Source organism: Capsicum annuum, chromosome 7 (assembly GCF_002878395.1).
Source record: "Capsicum annuum cultivar UCD-10X-F1 chromosome 7, UCD10Xv1.1, whole genome shotgun sequence".
Lineage (NCBI taxonomy): Eukaryota > Viridiplantae > Streptophyta > Magnoliopsida > Solanales > Solanaceae > Capsicum > Capsicum annuum.
The window spans coordinates 68758242-68766096 of record NC_061117.1 but is presented as its reverse complement, the minus strand read 5'-3'; positions in this window follow the sequence as shown (position 1 = coordinate 68766096).

Below are 7855 nucleotides of genomic sequence, written 5' to 3'. Positions count from 1 at the left end.
AAAATCCCCAGGTAATAAGCATTTTTCTTGTAGTGAGTCATGAGTCTGATAATTCTTCTCATGCACCTTCAACTGTCTAGAGGCATATGCTATCACCTTGCTATGCTATATCAATATGCACCGAAGCCCCACTCGGGATGCATCATAATAGACCACGAATCCATCAGTGCCTTCAGGCAAAGTCAAGATCGAAGCCGAAGTTAGCTTATCCTTCAGCTTCTCAAAACTACCTTCACAAGCATCAAACTACAATAACTTCACCTTCTTCTGAGTCAACTTAGGTTAGAGTCGTGGGTCTAGGCCACCTCTTAACTACTATAACTTTTTATAGATCCACTATGATCCCTAGATGATTCCTTTACTAGAAATAACATGACCCCAAAAAGAGACAGCGTTCAACCAGAATTCACATTTTGAAAATTTGGTATACAACTGTTGCTCCTTCAGGGTCTGCAATTCAATGCGGAGGTGATCGACATGATCCACCTCACTCTTAGAGTACACAAAATATCATCTATGAACACAATGACGAAAAAATCCAGAAACTGCTGGAAGACTCTATTCATCAAATCCATGAATACTGTCGGGGTATTGGTCAACCCTAAAGTCATAACTAGGAACTCAAAATTCCCATACCGAGTATGAAAATTAGTCTTAAGGATATCGACTTCCCTAATCTTTAGTTGATGATACCCATACCGACGATCAATCTTGGAGAAAAACATAGCACTCTGAAGCTGGTCAAATAAATCATCCTTGGAAGAGGGTACTTATTCTTTACCGTCATCTTATTCAGTTGTCAGTAATCAATACACATCCTAAATGAACCATCCTTCTTATACATGAATAACATCGGTGCAACCCACAAAGATACACTAGGACTGATGAAACCCTTATCTAAAAGATCCTTTAATTGCTCTTTAAGCTCCTTCAACTCTGTTGGAGCCATTCTATAAGGGGGAATGAAAAGAGGATGAGTGTCCAAAACAAGATCAATTCCAAAATCAATATCCCTATCGGGAGGAACACCACAAAAATCGTCAGGGAAGACCTCAGGAAATTCATTCACCATTGGGATGGAATGCAGAAAAGGACCCTCTAAATTAGAATTTTTAACCCAGACCAGATGATAGAGATACCCCTTTGAGATTAATCTCCGAGATATAAGATACGATATGAAGTTCTCCTTAGGAAATAGGGAACCACCATCCCACTCAATAATCAGCTCATTAGGGAATTTAGAGATAACCCAATGGGTTCGACAATCTAAAGAAGAATAGCATGAGTACAACCAATCCATCCCCAATACGATATCAAAATCAACCATGTCTAGTTCAAACAGACCCACTAGAGTCTCCTGAATACCCACAGACACCAAATAACCCCTATAGACTTTTCTAGCAACCACAGATTACCCACCGAGGTAAAAATAAAAAAAGTGTCCGACATGCACTTGGATGAAACCAAAATGCATAACTACAAAGGGGGTCACATCAGAAAGAGTGGACCCCGAATTAAGTAAATAGTACACATCACGGGAGAAGAATTTTAACATACCAGTCACAACATCAAGTGATGCCTCAGACTCCTAGCGGGTAGTGAGAGCATAGAGTTGGTTCCGACCAGTGTCGGAGCTAGATGGTGCACCCTTTGATGTCAGAGTTGAAGAAGAGGTAATAGGAACCTTGTTTTCCCCAGAAACAACCTTACTAACAGAACAGTTTTTAATCATCCTCCCTAGGTAATCACAGTTGAAACACTTATCATTTTATTTATCACAGTAACCCCGATATAATTAACCATAAAATCTTTAGAAAGTATAGGATGGAGCTGATTAGGCCCCACTAGCCTAAGATTGGATACCCCGTGCTCTATAATTGTCTCCACTCTTAGAATATTTATCACTGAATGGCTTTGGGTAGGGATCACTAGCCGATGAGTAAGACCACAAATTACCCCACTTCTTCTTCGACCACTTTCCACCATCCCTATCACCTTATTGTTAACTACCGCCCTGATCAAAAAATCTAAACTTCTTATTCTGCCTCTCTTTAATTTTAGTTTGCTTATTCTTCTCTTCCTCGACCCTCTGCATGTACACAACCAACTTGGAGATGTCTATATTCTTATTCAACAAGGTAACCTTACTCTCCAAAATCAAGTCTCAAAATAACTCGAAAGTGAACTTCCTTATTCTAGCCCTCATGTTAGAAACCAATTCTAGAGCATATCGAGACAATTGGTAAAACTTTAAGGCATACTCCTTGACTAACATCTTGCCCTGCTTTAGGTTAACAAACACTTCTGTATTTGCCTCTCTCAACTCCTGAGGAAAGAAGCGGTCCAGAAAAGTACTAGAGAAATCATCCTACAGGATTGACTCAGCATCGTCACCCCTTGACTTCTCTCATTCCTCATACCATTGGTATGCTACATCTTTCAGTTGGTAGGTAGCAAAATCCACACTCTTCACGTTAGTAGCATGCACAATGCGGAAGATTTTTTTTATCTTATCAATAAAACCTTGAGGATCCTCCTCAATGTTAAAACTAGTAAACACAGGAGTGTTCAACCACATAAACTGGCAACCCTTGTAGCCTTAAAAGATAGAGTAATAGAAGCACCAGCTTAGCTTGAAAAGCTACAAACTATGCCAACATATGGATAGACTGATGAAACTTAGCATTCGTCACATCTACCTGAGGAAGGATGGAAGGGACCAGTAGAACTACAGAAGGACAAATCAGGAACTGGACCCCTAGACCGAGTCTGGACCTTATAAGAAGAGTGTGTCCCATTAGCGTTGTCCCCAAGTGGGATAAAGGAGTTTCCAAAAGCTTCAGCTAGTCGAGGAGGCATAATTTGAAAGTCAAAGAAATAAAATTAGAGGAAATTCAGGACCTTAGACTCTATAGCTTGAAAACAAAACACAAGAAAGAGAAACATTCCTAAATACCTCGTAGTCTCTCCCTTATGAGTATGGTGCGCTACATATCCTTAAAAGAGGCTACTCGACACGACTGTATGGACTCCTAATTGACCATGAACCTAGGGCTCTGATACCAAACTAACATGGCCTACACTAGGGCCTAGTCATGTCGGGCATCTCAAGTCCAACCAAGACCAGAGATTACCCCCAATACCTGACCGTAACTGCCCTGCACCCTATGTCGGATGAATTCTAAACATATAACAAAATAAAATAATAATAATTCAAAAACATTAAATCAAGTCTATAATCATAATCCAATAACCTCAATCAAATATCCAACCAATGCCAACCCCAATTCCAATACCAATACCAAGGCTGACACAAATACCAACACCATCTATGCCAACAGTGGTCCGACAAAGTCTCTAACAGAATAAAGTAACATCTGGTCGGGTCATGTCCCAGATCATAGCCAAAACAAAAATACAAAAACAAAATATAATGAAAAAAGTCCACAACATGAAATGGAGTCTTCCGGAGAATAGAAGCTCACCACTTCAATATGACTCAGAGATATCCTCGAATCCAAGTCACTGAGCAGGAGGAATGGTAGTATGGCCAATTCCACCATCGCGTGGGGATACAGCACCCGAAGATAGTTAGCGAAATAAACATTAGCATGTACTCAGGGATAAACATAAAATAATGCTATTACTCAAAACAAATCAAATAACCATATGAAATCACACATATACATATATATATTATATCGGGATAGGAAACCAGGTTTAGCATGTATTTAAAACCTTAACCTAGGTTGTGTTGCCCTGCCGTCTTAAATATCCACCCATGGGCTATATGGGTTCAACTCCCCCTACTTAAAGGGCCCCGGTGTATGTTAGATTCACAAATAAGAGAAAAAACCTGAGATGAATAGTATATCTCCAAAAATATAAAATGTAACATCATCCACACGGTTACCATGACCTAACCTCACATCGGCAAACATGAGTTTCCAGTATTAGTCCCCGTGGGACCTCTACCTTTCATGGCTTTGCTAATATAACCCTCTTTAAGCCCATATTAAAACCCATTACACAGTTCAATAATTTACCAAGGAGCCTTTTGTTTAGGCATTAACCGTTGGTATCGTCATACCAAAATTAGAGCTTATGATGCTATCCTTTTATGCCATACCAAAACCATTAAACTAAGTTGACTCCAAAGTTTCCAATTAAACTAAAACAATGGCTACCAAGGCCAGTCCAAACAATTTAAAATCAACCAGACCAATTCAGGTTCCATTACCATTTATGCAATGCAAAGATATCAAGAGTAGTCAAGCAATGTGACAAAATCCTTCTCATTGGCATTTTCACAAACAAGTTGAGGACACATAAGTTTCAAAACCATATCCAAGTAATTTTGGGAATTCATAATACCCCAAAATCTATTTACCATTAACATGCATCCTACAATGTCAAAATCATACTAAAAGCATGAAAGAAAATATAATTAAACCATGAGAACCATTATTCAACTATGATCATCCAAAACCCCCAACCATTTTTTCAAACCATAAAAATATCATGAAAATCATGCATTAAAACATATGCTCTTTGTAAAATAACAATGAGGGAGGAGTAACTTGCCTTAGACACCAAAAGATGAAGAGAAACCACCCTTGAAAGCCTTAATTAATTATCTTGATGAAACCCTAATATTTTTCTTGAAAGAGAGTTTGAGAGAGATTTTACGAGTGTTTGATTTGGAATAATAGGTTAATGAATTCCAAAATGGTGTTTTATGTTGTGGTGTCAAAGGGAGTTAACAAGAAAAATGTCCGGGATGCCTCCAACTTAAAATTGTAAAAATACCGCAGGCGGTTTCGAGTCGATCCTGTGACTTGTGACCACAATATACGACTCGTACCATTGAGTCATCACTAAGACAGTGAGTTGGACGCTCATACACTGTCCACCGTACAATTCCCTAACCCCACTCATTACCAAACCATACGACTCATATGGCCTAGTCGTACAAAAGACAAAATCCAAAGGGATTGACACTGGACAACATATGATTCAACTATAATACTCATACCCTATCCTCATGGATCTTAGTGAGCCACTCGTATTCAGAGCCAAGTTAAGTGATTAAGTTACTGATTTAATTATGGGACCAACTAAACAAACCATCACCACCCCTAACGACCCATACCACCAAACTGTAACCATAACAGAAACCCAACGACCATCCACTGGACTCCTTGCGACTACGGTCACCTGACTTATACCCACACCATACGACTCATATGGTGAGTCATTACTAAGACAGTGAGTCCAAAACTTAGGACATTTCCAAGGGCCAACAACCTAGGGTGTTTTAGTTATAAATAGTAAATCATGTCAATTGTTGGTTCATAGATCTGAACATTCAGATATTCATGATAATACGGTAATTGAATCAGATAATATTGAGTTTTTAAACATATTTATCCATATAAAACTAGACATGAGCTGTCTATTGAAAGGTCTAAATTACCAAGGGACGAACCAAAGGAGAATATACTTAATAAAAAGAATTTAATGCATAGTAAATGACAAAGAACGTCAACTTTCTTTGGATCAATTTCATAATATTTCTTCTTAAAAATGAGTCCCAAATATTTAAAGAAGCGATATCGTCTGCGACTCATCCTTTCAAAAAGAGGCAGTTGATAGTAATATTAATTCAGTCTTGAACAACCATACTTGAGAGTTGGTTGATCTTCCTCCAGAAAATGAATCTTTATGTTCTAAATGAATCTTCAAAAGGAAAATGAAAGTTGATGGTACTATTGACCAATACAAGGCAAGACTTATCGTGAAAGACTTTAGATAAAAAGAAGACCTTGATTATTTTGACACATATTCGCCAATAATAAGAATAACATTCTATTAGCTTTGTATAAAATCTTGAAATCCATCAAATGGGTGTGAAAATAGTTTTTTTTCAATAGAGATTTGAAGGAAGAAACTTACATAGAATAATCTGAAGGTTTTGTGGCTCCTAATAAAGAAAAAAAGTGTGCAAGCTTGTAAAGTCACTTTATGAACTAAAGTAAACACCCAAACAGTGGCATGCAAATTTTGATCAAATCATATTGACAAATAGATTAAATATAAATTTATGTGATAAATGTGTTTGCATTAAAGGCACTCCAAATCATGAAATCATTGTTTGTTTGTATGTGGATGTCATGTAAATCATCGGTAGAGATATTCTAATATAAATGCGATGAGAATGCTAGAAAGCAAATTTGATATGAAAGATCTTAGAGTTGCTGATATGACTTAGAGATAAGAACTCATAGAACACCACAAGACATAGCTATCATAGTCCTATTACATTGAAAAGGTACTTGACAAGTTCAGGTATTAGGATTTCAATATTGTCAAGATACTATTGGATATGAGTTTTTCACTTCAAAAGGATGAAGGTGAAACCGACTCACAGTTGGAGTACACAAGATTGTTGGGAATTTTAATGTATGTCATGAATTGTACGTGACTAGATATAGCTTGTGATATTAGTAAATTGAGTTGGTATATGAGTAATCCCAATCAAACTCATTGGATGGTAATAAAAAAGGTTCCGAGATATCTAAAACATATTCAAGACTATGATTTGCAATTTAATAAATATCTAGCGATAATTGAAGAATATAGTGATGTAAATTGAATCACCAGATCAAATAAAATAAAATACATGAGTGTATTTATTCTTGGTGGAGGAACAGTCTCTTGGAAATCATCCAAACAGACATGTATTGCCTGCTCTATAGTGAAATTTGAATTTATTGCATTTGATAAAGCTGGTGAAAAAACTGAATGGCTCAAAAATTTCTTGAAAGATATTTCTTATTGGCTCAAACCTGTGGCACCAGTATGCATACACTCTGATAACCAAGTTGTGATAGATAGGCTGGGAGCATGATGTATTATGATAAATCTCTTCATATAATACAGAGATATTACCTAGAAAAACTACTTTCTAGTGAAATTATCATGATTGACTCTGTGGAATCAAAGAAAAATGTGTCGGGTCCACTTACAAAAAGCTTAAATAGAGAGGGAGTTAAGAGATCATCGAAGAAAATAAATTTACGGTCTAGTACAAATCATCATAGTGGTAACTCTACCTAATAGACTGGAGATTTCAAGAGCTAGATTCAAGGAGATCAAACAAAGTTGTGACTAACGATTCAACATTGTTAATTAACTCAATCCATTCCTATGATGAAGACAATATTCTGAAAACAAGGATAAGGTTTATAGATTGAAGTTTTTTATTGGTTTCTAAGTTTGATAGGTATGAAAAAATAGTTTGATCTATAGGATTAAATATTTAAGAATCACCTATGTGAGGGTGAAGTAAAAACTGCTTAAAAAGAAATAATAATAAAGGTCTGTTCTCTAAGCTCTCGTGAAATCAAGTAGTGTTCATGGCTAAAACCAACAAAACCATGAGAATCATAAATGGTAAAAGGTTGTTTGTGTGACTTGTTTTGTCTTGGTGTACACAAAAGTTTGACGAATCAAAGATATTACATTTATCGATTGACCGAGTACATCCAATAAAAGTTCACAGCAGAAAGTTTAAAGAAAGACCTACATATCCAAACACAATTAGTCTTTGCTTATAGATCACACACTTGTCCATAAATATTTTTTGATGAAATGGCCATTTCCCATTCATATGAAAAATTGTTGGGTTCTAAGTGAAATGTGAAAGAAAAATAGAGTTCTAAGTGAAATGTGAAAGAAAAATAGAGGGACAAATGAATAGAGGAAAAAAAGAGTGAATTGTTGTTTAACTTTATAAAAGAGTGTTTATCCCACATTGATGAGAGAAATAAGTATTTTTGTGCTTATGTATGGA